The following is a 14,399-nucleotide window of genomic DNA, read 5'->3' as shown; positions in this document are numbered from 1 at the left end:
GAGGAGGCCTCTATCCTGGCGTCGGAGCTCGCGTAGGGAGAGGGGGATCCAAATGTGGCAGAGGCGAGCAGGAGGCAGCGGCGGCGGAGGGGGACGAGCGAGGCGAGGGGAGCGGCCGCGCGCGCCGCCGCTGCCGCCGCCGAGGAGCTGAGCGGCCCCCGGCCGGGCAGGGGCCGAGCGGCAGCGCCCGCACCCCCCGGGCGCCCGCCCCGCCGGCAGGTGAGCGAGCGGGGCGAGGGAGGGGACGGGGGGAGCGCAGCCCGTCGCGCCGCCCTTGGCCTGGCCCGGCCCAGTACCGGGCAGAGCCGGAGGGAGTCGCTGTGGGGGGACCGGCGCTCCCAGCCCGGCCGCGCCTCGCCTCTCCTCTCCCGGGGCTCACATCGTTCATCCCCCGCCCTCCCCGCCCGGAAGCCGCGGGCGGCATCGGGGCCGCGGGGGCCCCGGTCTGGCGCTGCCGTCTGTGCCCTCCCTTCCCCCGCAAGCGCCCCGGCTGCCTGGCAACCCCCCGCCTTTCTGGGCTCGGGGCTCTGCCGCCCTCCCCCGGCACGGCCCCGCGTCGCATTCACCCCGAGGGGAGCGCTGCCCTCCCCCTTTCCCCGCTGCGGAGCTATTGTGTGCGGGCCGGGGCTGGGGCCCGCCAGGGGCTGCCGGCGGATAAGCGGCCCCCGGGGGAGGCGGAGGCGGGAACGCGGGACGAGGGGCCGTGAGGGCGGCGGGGGAGCGGAGCCGCGGGAGGGTGTGCGCGCCCCGCTCGCCCTGCGCTGCTGCCATCCTTTGTCTGCCGTGCCGCTTTCCCCTCCTCCCCCGCTCCTTTCCTCCCTCCCTCCCTTCCTTCTCCCTCCCCGCGTTCCCGTCTCTCTCTCTCTCTCTCTCTCTCCCAGGCTCCAAACGCTGCTGCAGCTGCAGGTTTGTAAATACTGGACGAACACTCACACGCACACACACACACACAACATGGCTGACGCTCGCCCTGCTCCTCCAGCAGGGTCTCCGCCTTCTCCCTCAGTCTCCGCCGCTTAGCCGCTCCTCCGTGCAGGCTTTTGTTTCTTCCCCCCTCCCCCCCCATCGCACATCCAAAAAAAAAAAAAAAAAAAAAAAAAAAGGGAGGAAAAACAATTCACTCTCCTTATTTGCGCGCATGGCGGGATTTCAAGGGTAAGGATCCTCGCTTTGGAAGCTTTCTCCTTTCGTTTTGCCGTTTACAGCAGAATGAAGCCTAAAATCAGCGGTGATTTGGGAAGCTGGCAAGGCCTGGGGCGAGGGAGGAAGGGAGGGAAGGAAGGGGGGAACTGGGTGAGCCCTGCTGAGAGAGGCTCGATTGGAATGTGCGTTATCTTTTTCTCGTTTTGGGTGGGGGGAGGTTGATGCACCAGAGTGCTGGCAGAGATGAAATACTGTGTTACACTTGCAGAATGATCTAGGGCCGTTTCTTTTATTTCAGGACATAGTTCGCTATAAGGGATCAACTCGGCACAGTCACATTAAAAAGACCTGAACTAGTTATGTCCGAATAGGCATTGTGTAGGTAAAACCCGTAGCATAGGCTTTTTGGATTTCTTTGCGTTCCCTGTACCTCCTTGTCAGTATCTTGAACAGCTTGCAAATTATGGGATACAAAACTGGAATTAACACTTGCCAGGTCTTTGTGTTGCTAGTTTTCTGTCATAGATTAATTTGCCCTTGTGATGACAATAGCACGAACCGAAGCATTTCCTTTATGCTAAAAGGAGCAGGCCTGCTTTTCGGTCTGGTTTTTTGGTTTGTTTGTTTCTTTCTTTTTCCTTTTTTTTTTTTTTTTTGTTGTAAAAAAGGCATGGCATCCTAAACTTAAGTGAGCTCCCAAACTAAAACAAGACAGTGTGCTGTTGACCTCTCTACTAGTGCAAGGCAAATGCTCCTTTCAGTACCCCCCACCTCAGCTATTCAGAGCACCCCCTTCTGGTTTTGATAAATCTGGTTCGCTTGGGTTTTGTTTTTGTTTTTTTACTTCTTGTGACGTGAAACCAAAACAGCATTTGAAGGTAGTTTGAGCATATCTAAAGTGATCTACCATTAAACAGTTTTATTTCTAGATTGGAACCTAAGGGTGAATGCTAGAGGTGAAAAGACAGTGATGCTTTATATTGCTTTCTAGACATGTTACTGTAATTCATAGTAAACGTTCCATTTTTCAAATATTATATTTAAAAACATGGTCTTTGTTGAATCATAAACACATGGATAGCCATGCCTGAAAGTGGTAAATGTCCTAACTAACTGTGTCGTCTTTGTCTGCTTTGCTTTAGAAACTTCTAGTGCAGAAGCACTGATATGACATAGATATGTGCTTTTACTGAGATAGAAATGAATAGTGCAATATAGGAATTAAATATAATATGTTAATACTTCTTTCCACTGCTTTTTCCATCCCCATTAACAAACATTGATTAACCAGAGATGAGGAGGAAATAAATACGTAGAGAGTTTAAAACAACGTAAAACTTAAGAGGTGTCATCCAAGTTACAGGATCGTTTTGGAATGTGTATCTACGTCATGGGCCCTGAGCCAACTGTGCTACTCCTAGATGGAAAAGTCCAAGCAGAAGTCTGTAACCTCAGTAGATTCCTGTAACAGTCCGTTATGGGGTTTTTTTTTTTCTTTTCACATTTTGCAGCCTGGAGGCAGTATGGGTAAAGCCACCAGAAGAGCTTACCACTCGTAGTTAATTAGCCATTCGTTATGATAGCTGCTGCGTTTTGAAATTATTGCTCTCTTACTGAAAATGTGAAATGTAGTGAAGTATTCAGCTCCTCCCTCACTGTAGGCCTTTGCATACTTAAACCAATTCTTAGGCCTAAGAGCAAAATAAACGAAATAAAAATAGGCCATCCGCAACACAGCTGTTTAAATAATTGATCACTTGAAAGTAGTCATGTTTAACTCTTGTATGTTGTAGTTTTTTTGCTATAACTGAATTTTATTCTGTAAAATTTGGCTCTACTTCATTAGCTTCTGTAGCATCTTTAGCTTGCCATTGCATCCTTCTCTGTGACACCTAGGAGATCTTTCTTTCTGTCTTGTTTGTGTTGATTTAGTAAAAAATCAATATTGTGGGCCCATGAGGAGCACATATGGTTGAAGAACTTGCCAAATCTTTGTGCCTAAGTGAAGACACTCCAGTGTTTTTGCCATTGTGAGTAATGCTAGGCTATGTTTAACCAAATTAAAAAACCTGATACTAGTAAAATCTTCTTTTCAAAAACTGTGTACTTTTACATATTGGCAAATGGGACTGAGGAAAAAGAAGACTGCAAGAAAAGCAGTTGCAGGGATCAGCTTGCTGGAAAAAGCTAGAAATCAACTAATCTCTTTTAAGAAGGCATGCTTTTCAAAGCATCTTCTGTCAAGTATATCATGACTCAGTCTAGTTCTAAATATTTACGAAATTATCATTTAAAAGATACAGTCCTGAAGGTAATAAACACTTGTAATTGATCTTACTCTTCAGTACTTTCTTTGTATTTTTTCCAGGTATTCCATTGACTTCTTACCCTGTATCTTTCCTTGCTATCTATTGCCAGGCTGCACTCTTTGACATTTTCAGAGCTGTAAACATCCAGCTGACGCAAGAGCTGTTTTAGAGTGTGTTTTAATGTAATGCATAATTTGCTTAACATTTGACAAATGAAAGATTTTTAGTAGGATTCTATTTACTGAAGCAAAACACTGTTTTTAAATTCTTTTCTGAGAATGAAGCCTGTTGCTGTAAACTTCTTATGCTGCTTCCATTTTGGTTTTGCTTATCTCCTTTCCTTTCTTTCCCCAGATAATAGAAATATCAAACTTGACATCTTGATGGTGTGGCATGAGAAATATGTTTTTGTCGGTACCTAAAACTGATTCAACAAAGAGGTTTAAAAACCATTTTCGGAAGCTGTTCGTTGAAGCTGAACCAAAAGAGAGAAAGTTATTTCCTGTTGTATGCTTAGATAGCTTGTTTCTCATGACGAGTGTGAGAGGATTTTTTTCTTTTGCTGTTTTTCTTGTTTTCCTTCTCTTACCGCATTCAGAGTTCGGTCATTTTGTGATCTGAAGGCGAATGCTGATCTTTATTCACATGAATTTTTGTAATGAGTACTTCCTGTATATCAGAATGTCCCACTTGCTGTCCAGGTGCTGTCTGGATGTCAACATCCCACGTGCCTTAAAAGAATGGGGACTGTAGCTTCTCTTGTATAAATGTGTGGACTGCTTCCACCCATATCTCCAAGACATGAATACCTATTGAGATCCTTGAAACAGTGCAGGTAACTGATGTGTATTTATCTATGAACAGCTGACTGTAGAGGCAGAGGGGCCTCATCACTGATCCCTGTCAAACAGTGGTGAAATAATTTAATTGGAACTAACTGCTTTCAACATGTGGTGGTTGCAATTAATTTTCTGTTGCAGTGTAACATGTGAGCTTGCTGATGTCATACAGAATTCAGGAGGTGAATGGATTTGACTGTCAGGTTGTGGAGTCTGGATCTGCAAATCCAGGTTGCATTCTTCTGTTTCTTTCCTGTAATGCATGTTGTGAAACTGCTGTAAATCTGTGCTGTATGAGGTCTTGAATGACTGACTGACTTGGAGACTTCACTGTTGTAAAGGTTCCACAAAATGCTGAAATGTATAGAAATAGCTGTGATTATCTGTAGTGACTACTAGTCCTAACTATTACCTAACCATATTTAAGTGTTGCAGTTATTGCAAGATGGTTGGGATGTTTTGAAATATTTTCTGATTATTTTTTTGAGGTCTGCTTGCGGAATAAGTGTTACTGTAATCACTTGCAAGTAGGTTTTCATAGTCTTTTTGGTAAGACTACAGAGCTTGTAAACCCCACAAAACTAATTTAGTATTAGTTTCGTTTGCAAAATTCTTTCCTAGTGTGTGGAACCAAGGCAGCTTAAGTTCAGTGCATTATCTTGTGATTTCGTTTGAGATTTTTAAATAAGGAAATTTCCGGCATTCAGATATAATGTTTTGTGAGCTGAGTTGCACAGGAGAAGGCATGTTCTAGAATAGTGACAGTTCTGCAAAGTTTTATTGATAAACTTTTCAAAATGCCTTGACAAATGTATTGTTTGCTGAAATTCGGTGTAGTGCCTAGGCTTCTTCTCTAGGCAAAGGTTAAGTACTTTCCATGGACTGGGAAGTATCCTGTCTGTTCTTCTGCATATCTGTGACTTACCTCTGGTCGTAACTGTGCACTGCAAAAATGTCTGCAGATTAGACTGCCTTTATTAAATTTTTTAGGAATGATAAAAAATAATAAAAATAATGCTTCAAATGTGTAGGTTGTGTAACTCAACTATATAATTATAGTTGGAAGAGAGTTAGCTGTGTCTGATTCTGGACAATTGCTTTCCTGTGCTGTCTCATAACCATGTATGTTTTAGACAAAGATCTGAACATCACAGTGAAAACACAAGGGGGGCAAACATGTTAGAGATCAATTTACTTCTTTCTCAAAACTTTACAGTTGCAGAGAGCTTTGTTAAATGGATGTAATGACTTTTTTCTACACTAATCCCCCTCAGAAATTCTTTGTTTTAATGGTGAAAGATGACCCACAAACTCTTTAATGGTTGCTTTGCTGTCCAGGGAACTGCAGATGAAATGTTGTGATGATTTTGTGAGGTGTGACAGGCCAAAACCTCTGACAAGAATATGTTCAAAAGTAGCTTAATGGTAGATTCTGCCTTTCATGCGACCTCATAGGAATCTCACCCTAAGTGCTTTTAGGGTTAAGGAATATGCAGATTTTTGATACTCTTGGAAACCACAGATTGTTGGATGCTCTTATGACTGGCCTCTGGGCCATCTCTCTGTACTACTGAAGGGAGGAGTGAATAAGCATAGAAATCTCTTTTTAGTCCCTGGACTGCGGGCATAGATCTCAGGTAAAGTACATCTCTGTCTTCTGCACCTCCATTTTGTCAGTAAAGCATACTTATATTAGGTGCCAGGCACAAGGTAAGAGAGGGCAAATAGACTTTCCTGCCTGTTCAAGTTGGGGGGGATATTTCACTCCTGCCTTCATTTACACCTGTGTGTACACACCAGTGGCTTGTATGGAGATAGATGAGACAGATTAATGTTGCTTCATGTCACTAGGAATATGTGGCTGTATTAACAGCCATAGCAGTGGATGGAAAGTGTGTGTTCAGGTGCTGTAATCTTGGTGGCTAACCGGGGTGAAGTAGGCATTGCATTACAGGTAGTTTTAGGCTGGAGGCTTGTAGAACGTGATTTGCATGGATTCTTTTGAGGCAGGTTTTTTTTCTTTTATTTCCTCTTAATGTGTAATTTAATTGAAGCAGGAAAAGTGATGGTGTGAATAAATATCTTACTTTTCAGTCGTACTTAGGCCTCTAACCACATTTCTAGAGGACTTTATATTTGGGTGGGTACAAGAAACAGGCATCAGCATATAAGGCAGAGGCATGGTTGTTCTTGTGTGTGCTCTGCTTATCTGTGGGACAGGCTTCTCAAAGGCCTCACCTGCTTTTATGGGGAAGGATATCCTGCCTTCTGTGATCCTGTTTGCTGGAAGGTACCACATTTTTTACCTTTGCAAATTTCCATTTCTCCCCTGTTGTGCTGCTCAGTTAAATAGACTCAGCCTTGTTTGGAGCACCACAGGACAACTTAGTCCTCTCTGCAAATAAGTATGTGCATTTCCAAAAGGGAAAAGGGGTATGGGTTTTTTGGGAGGATTGCTGGTGTTATTACCAATGCCTAGGCTGATGCAGAATCTCAGGAAACACAGTTAAATATTTGTTGATGAATCTAGTTCAGGTGAAATACAAAGCTTTCTGGAGAGAAAATAAGATTACAAAGCCAAAAAAAAAAAGACTGTCTCTACCTGTTGCTGCAAGTTCTTACTCTGAAGTCCTATCATGATTAATTTACTTATTTTATTTCCACTTGTGCTGCATGCACAGTGGAGTAATTCCAAAGCAGTGTTTTTGAATAGAGCTTATGACCAGAGTTGAAGAAAGGAAAACATATTTACTGTGGATCAAGCAAGGCATGGTAGAAAACAAGTTATTCAGAGGTGGTCCTCACTCTGAAAGCTGTTCTGACTTCCTTCTTGCCATCATTTTTGTCGCCTTTCTGCAACTACAGAACAAGAGGAATACAGTGTTTTAAGGCAGCTATTTCTGAGCAAAAGTTTTCATAAACACATACAGATGTTGTGTTAAAGTCCATTTTTTCACAGTAAATAACTTCTCAGAGCACCTTGAAGCAATTTGTCATTCTCATTAGTTTAATGAGTATGCAGAACCATACCAGTTTCAGAATTAATATTTTGTATGGTTTTCTTCTGTGCTTTTTAAAAAGCACCAGCAGTGTGAGGATTGGTCTGTTCTGATGTCTCCACTGCTTTTAGGGGGAGGCACTGGTTTCACAGCTTATTTTTTTTCCTCTCGCTATTTTCTTTCTCATCCCCAACACACACACAAACACACACACACGCTTTAAGCAGGACATATTGTGTGTTCCACCAAAACTCTGAAAGACCTGTACACAAGCAAAGAAAATACCATGTAATGTCACAGTGCTGGTTGTTCTCGTCTTATAGAAAAATGTGTGATTGGCAGTTTAATAAGTGATGGTTGTTCTTGCTGGTGATTTCAGTGTTGACTGCAGTATCTAAATTAATAATAGTGCAAATATCTGATGTAATTTCTCTACAGCTATACGGTTCTTTTAAAGAAACAGTTTTTGGTTTGAAGTAGTATTCTTTCACTGACCCTCCATATTTATAAAAACCAGTGTAGTTAGCAGTAGCTAGAGCACATAATACAGTGCTGAAGTTTGTTTTCAGTGCCTTGGTGTTGCTGCAGATTACAACTTTGACATCTCTTGCAGCTATTCACCATTTAAAGGTGATAATCTCTTTAGGTTGAGATTTGTATAACATTGTAGACATTGAGTGAATATTCTGCTGTTGATCTGGAAAAACTGAGTTTGCATTATTAGCTGGTAGCCATGTCAAGAGACCTGCCATTCTTAACACTTAGTGATTTGTGTTTCCAGTGTAAACAGTTATGTGAATGCATTTGAGAGCTGATTTAATAATAAGCTGAAATGGTTGAAGGTGAAGGAAGTGGGTAAGACAAACTCAGTTTGTAACTGGCTGCTCGGCTTTTTCAAACTGCAGATTAAAGGCGAGAGATCACTTTCCCTGAATCCTTTTTGCAGTTTTGTTGGGGTTTTTTCCTCTGTTCGTTGCAAAGACAGGATGAAAAATAGTAGTGATTTGAATTGTCTAATGCTGCCATAAGCTTTTCTTAAAACCAGGTGTGTAGTTAGAAATTTCTCTGCTTTGAGTATGAACTTAGTATTTATCAGTGTGATCATGCTTCAGTTTGCCAGAATGGTGTTGTTTGCTCCTTCATTGCAGTAATTCCTAGCGGAGTTGTCTATTTTGTTGTGACTAGAGGAGGCCTTAGCTTACCAATAATTTCACTCTAATTCCTCCTCCTACTCCCAGCTGATTTAAGAAATAAGAGAACTACATTTTTATCAGAGTATAGTCAGTCAGTGTTTGTGTACAGTGGAGACCCAAGTTAATATCTCTGATTCATTAAACACTGTTATGATTGTACTTACTGTGATGTTGATTATGGGAAAGTACATGTGTCTCAAATCCATGAAAAAATTGGCTCATGGTACATCTTGTAGTTTTTGTGGTGTATAGAGCTTATGTGGGTAACTGCATTTTCTAACCTGGTCCCTTTTAAGTATTTTGTGGCCCTGCCTTTTGTTTTGGTTTTGTTTTTTTTTTTTAACTGAACTGCTACTTATTTGTCAATAGCCTTATTGGTTACTTATTTTGGGGTTCATAACAATTAAATTTTGACTTTCTAATCAGTGCTGTGAATAATCAATACCTTGTCCTAAGAGGAATTTTGAATGCTTATATGTTTGTTTGCTTTTAAAACTTGCATGTGGTTGCTGGAGCACAAGTTTTAAGTATGGATACATTAATTACTTGGCTTACTTTCACACACACTTGGTGTGTTCTGGCTCTCTAATCCAAACTGGTGGACTGCCACAGCTCATCTTCAAGACAAATGGTGATTATGTCAAGAGCTGCAGAAATTGGACATAACTGGCAAGAATAATAGTGTATCATCAAAATTCTTGGTCTTGCAAAACCATCTGATGTCACAAATTCTTAAGTTTGTCTTAGGAAAACATTTTTATTAGGCTCTGTTTCAGTGTAGCGTTGCAGTGGCATCTTGGCAGTGTACTCAGTACTACTGGATTGTTGAGAACTGGTTGTTGTACACTTAAAATGACACTTAGAAAGATCAGCCAGCCTCCAAAAGAAATGTAAACCCAAGAGTTTGATTTGCTGTGATCAGTGAACCTAACAGACTTAGCTAAGTGCAATAACTTACCACTCCATTACCCTCTAACAGCAGGGTTAGGTATGTTTGCCCCAGGCTTGCTCTTCCAGAATGTTTTAGTGATCCTTTTGTCTTTGGAACACTGCTTCTTTGACTAACACAATAGAAATTAAACCTAGTTCTTCAAAGAAAGGCTGACCTAAGTATGCACAATGAGTAGACACTTAAACAGACAACAGGGAAATGCTGGACTTTTTCAAATACACATTTCCCTCTCTAGTGTCCAGAGACTTGACTTTGTAAATGTTAGCAAACCAAATTGAGTAAACTTGCTTAAAGTTCTTATAAATTATTTGGGTCAACTCCATCTGTAAGAGCATGAGTAAGAAAAAAATAATGACATTATAAGACTTAAAAGTTGACTTGCATTTACCACAGAGTGATAGAAAGCATAGTAATTGTAAGGTGCTGCTGTCATATCCTGGACAGCTATTATTTTTGTGCATGTATTTTTTTGTGTTCAAGGGGAGATAGCTACTTATCAGTAAGGAAAGTTGCAGAATTATAGAGTGATTTTGATTGGAAGGGATCTTGAAGATGATCTATCTGGTTTCAACCCCTCAGCCACAGGCAGGGACACCTTCCACTCAACGGAATCCAGCCTGACCTTGAACACTTCCAGGGATGGGATATCCTCAGCTTCTCTGGGCAGTCTGTTCCAGTGCCTCACCACCTTCAGAGCAGAGAATTTCCTGCCAATATCTAATCTAAACCTACCCTCTTTCACTTGGAAGCCGTTTCCCCTTGTCCTGTCACTTCACACCTTGGTGAAAAGTCCTTCTGCAGCCTTGTAGGTCCCCTTTGGGCACTGGAAGGCTGCTGTGATGTTATCCCAAAGCCTTCTCTTTTCCAGGCTGAACAACCCCAGCTCTTCCCTACCTGGCCTTGTAGGAGAGGTGTTCAGTCCTCTGAGGATCTGCTGAGAGGCTCACCTGGTCTGTATTTGCCGTGATGCAAAAGCAGGTGACTTCAGGCAATTGCAGCAGCCTGTGACAACTTGTTACCATGGTGTCTGTGCAGGTTCTTGCCTTGTGTTGAAGTGCAAGGTAATTTGCAGGAGACTGAACAATTACGAGTGGGTTAAAATTTACCTTTGGATAAAGTGATGCAAGGAAGGTTATCATGACTTTGAGTAAGTCATCTCTTCTTCAGATTTTTATAAAAGTCTTGTCTTGTAAGATTTATTTAAGCGTGGAGTGCCATGTAAGTATTAAATGATCAGTCAGTAAGTTAGAACATACACAAGGTTAAGTCAGTAAGCATTTTTGCATTGCCTGTTAAAGGGGATGCTTTAAAAAAAAATCGTTGTACTTTAGAGTGGTGGTATAGTATGTATAAGGTCACAGAAGAATTGTTGCAGTACAGTGAAAAGAAATTAAATATTTGTTACTAAGTATATAATAACTGATTTTTAAGGCATTCAGATAAATTCCTGTAGCTGTTCATGATGATTCCATAGTAGAAGGGCAAAATAATACTGAAATTGAACCCTGTCTTCAGTTAGTACAGGCAAATCATTCATTAGTAAAAGAGATTGTGCATATCTGTGCTGCTCGAGAGAAGAGTAGACTAGAGCTCTAAAACGAGTCTTTAAAAATGCACTACATGTGTCTTTATTGTTTTAATACTAAGGTGTGCATAATATTGCAATAGTGGGCAAATTTATTTTCTTCTTTTCAAAATTAGTTTTGCTCTGCCAAAGAGTGACTTAAGGGTATGTGTGTAGATAAAACATTAGCTGTTGGAAAGAAAAGCAACCAAAACTTTTTTTGTTTAAAAACCGCTGCATGGATTAATGTGGAACTTAAAATTTGATGTTGACAAGCACGTTGGTTTTGGTGTTTTGGTTTTTTTTTTGATTTAATGAAACTGTTGTAAGCTCATCTAGCACATGTCGGGTTCTCTTCTGGCCCTTTTTCTTCCTCTGAGGAATTCCAGGATAATATAGAGCAGCGTATAATTAAATATAATGAAGAAAGTTTTGGTCAGATGTTCCCAAACTGTTTCCAGTTGATTCAAAGACCCAAATAATGGGAGAAGCCTTGATCTGTGAACTGTTGAGCTGGATCAGCAGAGACGATCGTCTCTTGCAGGTGCAAGTGTCTGTTCAGCAAGGGAAGATTGATTAAAACCTCTGGACAGAGGTGGGCTAATTCCCACACAGCAATACTGGACTGAATGTTCCATTAGTTTCACTAGAGAAACTTCTTGCTGCCTTTTACATGGAAAACAAAGGATGGAAAATAGACAAAGCATGATTAAAGTGCACCTTATGATGAAAGTGAAGTCATCCACTTTGTCCTTCCTTGTCCATCTTTTTAGCCTGCCTCTGGTTTGCTTGTTTGGTAGCAGAATGGGGGTCAGTTCTGTGAGTCTCCACTTGCAGTGTTACTGCAAGGATTGCTCAGTGTGTTATGGACATGCAGGTGTTAGAGATGCTATACCAGTTCCTGAGTTCAGAGAGCTGTAATAATTTGATGGTTATATTCAACACAAAACTAGGTACAATTGTTTGTGTTGTTTTCAGTCTAGTGACTTCTACTCATGGTAGTTAAATAAGGCTGCAAGTCAAGAGATGGTTGTGGAGCCGTGGACAGTTAAATGTTCACAGGTTTTACTGAAGCGTGGGGTGAGTTTATAGGTGCTTCCCTGAGGGTTTAGAGGTGTCCACTCAATCACTGCTATTAAAAGCTTGTGAGGGCAAAATGGAGAAATTCTTGCTGTTGAAGATGATTGGGTTAATATTTGTCTGTGTTGGTGATGCAGGTATTGAGGTGTTGCCTAAAAGACCTCGGAGAAAAAGACTCCAGGCCAGTTTAGTGTATGAGATAAGATGAAGAGAGCAGGTCCTTTAGTGAGTGTGTAGGCCTAGAGGAATACACATCATGGGGCCCTCAGACAGTGGTTCTATGATTTTATAACAAGGTCCATCCAATCCCAATTTGTCCACCCCCAGTTCTGCCCCGTTCTGCCCCCAACACACCCCTCTGGGAATTGGGTCTGGGGGCGTGTGGGACCCTTTCTTACTCATCATCTTCTTCACAGCACGTACAGTCCTTGGAGTTCCTCCAGAGTTCTGAGCTTGAAGTTCACTGTGTCTGTGTGATATCTTCTGGTCCAGGCCTCAGGGTGTTTTTCTACAATTCTACCTTGAAAAGAAGACTAAACAGGCTAAGGGAATTTTAGAGGGATTGGAATGAAATGGGGGAGTAAGGTTGGGTGTGTGTAAACATTATGCTGCAGGGTGAGAGATATAATACAGCTACATTAAAACCTACATTCACTACACATCTGCTTCTAAAATCTATAAAAGTTAAAAATCAAAAAAAAAAGCTCTGAGGCATCAAGGTATACTGGTAAAATGTGGTGAGTTTATAGGTGCTCATGTATATGGGATTGTTTGTCTGGAAATTTGTTGTTACTTCTCTTACTCATTGTGGTTTTTAAAAAATCACTGTACTTATGCTCCATAAGGATCTGTAACTTGAGACAAAATCTGTAATCTCTTAGAACAGAACGTTTTTTCCTTAAGTACAGTGAAGTACTCTGAGGGAATTGTATCAGAAAAGACATTATTTTTGTCAGTCAGCTAACCTCCTTCAGATGCAAACATCATAATTTAACTTACTGAAGCTATATTTGTAAGTAATAAACTTTAGGTATGCACTGAGAGCTTGTTTTTGTTAGGAAGATTAGTTTTTTCAGCTCTAGAAGATGCGTGTGTAGGTATGACTTGTTCCATGATGTTCTGAGGAGTTCTGATAAACTGGTAAATAATTTCTTCCTAATGCCTAATCTAAACCTACTGTCTTTCACTTGGAAGCCATTCCCCCATTTCCTGTCACTACATGCCTTGTAGAAAGTCCTTCTGCAGCCTTGTAGGTCCCCTTCAGGTACTGGAAGGCTGCTGTGAGGTTGTCCCAAAGCCTCTTTTCCAGTCTGAACAGCCCCAGTTCTTCCCTACCTGGCCTTGTAGGAGAGGTGCTCCAGCCATGCAATCAGCCTTGTGTCCCTCCTCTGGACCCTTTCCAACAGGTCAATGTCTTTCACGTGCTGGGGGCCTGACCAGGGGGGTCTCATGAGGGTGGACTAAAGAGGCAGTATCTCCTCCCTTGACTGGCCACTCTGCTTTTGGTGCAGCCCAGGGCGCAGTTGGTGTTTTCGCCTGCAAGTGCACGTTACTGAGTCACGTTGAGCTACTTCTCATCCACCAGCACACACAAGTCCTTCTCTGCAGGGCTTCTCTTCGTTGCATTCTCTGCCTAGCCTGTGTTTGTGCTTGGGATTGCCCTGGCCCAGGTGCAGCACCCTGCACTTACGTGGCCCTCTTGAACGTCATGAGTTCCTCACAGTCCCACCTCTCAAGCCCCTGTTCTTTGTGTGCAGCACTGTGTGGGCTGGGTAGGATTGCAGACGTAATTCGACGGTGTGTTTGTTGCGCTGCTGAAGATGACCACTGAGACTTGCTTAGCTTGTGTTCTGCAGTCTGCTTTATGCTTTTTTTAGATGGTTTTTGCTGCTGACTGAAGGGCAGAGTTTTTCGGAGGTGGTGGCTAGAAGTTTTGTTTGCGACAAGAAGCCCTCAGTGAGAAACCAGAAACCACAGAGGAGCATGTGTTGTGGTTAGTTTTGCAGACGGCCTAGGACAGAATGAAACTCTGCAGTGGTCCCAAGACTACTGGTATGAGGAACTATGTAAAAAAAGGTTGAGCTGCTTACTGAATTAGTCACGGTCAAATGACTGAAGGACTTTTTCTTTAAAGCAGTGGTAAAGTGGTTTATGTAAATGCAAGGAGAACTGAAGGCTGAAGTCAGGGACTAGGATAACGCAAGAAGAATGTAAGGGAGTGCTTGAGAAGTAAGGTATTTCTAAGTTGGTTTTTTTTTTTAAAGAAGAATTCTTGGCTTGCTTTAGTTCAGTATTTCAGAGTGGCAGATAGCTTTAGAAA

At 42.1% G+C, this 14,399-nt stretch overlaps 1 protein-coding gene across 3 annotated transcripts in view; it reads left to right on the top strand.

The window, feature by feature from the left end:
• Positions 1–14,399, top strand: part of SPIN1 (spindlin 1) — a 44,867-nt gene that overhangs the window by 518 nt on the left and 29,950 nt on the right. Inside the window, exon 1 of one of the 3 annotated variants that reach the window (XM_027652966.1) lies at positions 7–219. The exons of 1 other annotated variant lie outside the window; for it this stretch is intronic. The gene's annotated coding sequence lies outside the window, so the exon portion shown is untranslated. Of the gene's footprint in view, positions 1–6; positions 220–1,039; positions 1,156–14,399 lie in introns of those variants that run through there. One more of the 3 variants, XM_027652967.1, reaches the window with a different exon arrangement.

This window comes from Corapipo altera, unplaced genomic scaffold (assembly GCF_003945725.1).
Source record: "Corapipo altera isolate COAL_440 unplaced genomic scaffold, ASM394572v1 61305, whole genome shotgun sequence".
NCBI lineage: Eukaryota > Metazoa > Chordata > Aves > Passeriformes > Pipridae > Corapipo > Corapipo altera.
Note: the sequence above shows the minus strand (reverse complement) of the source record. Positions and strands in the feature narration are given on the sequence as shown.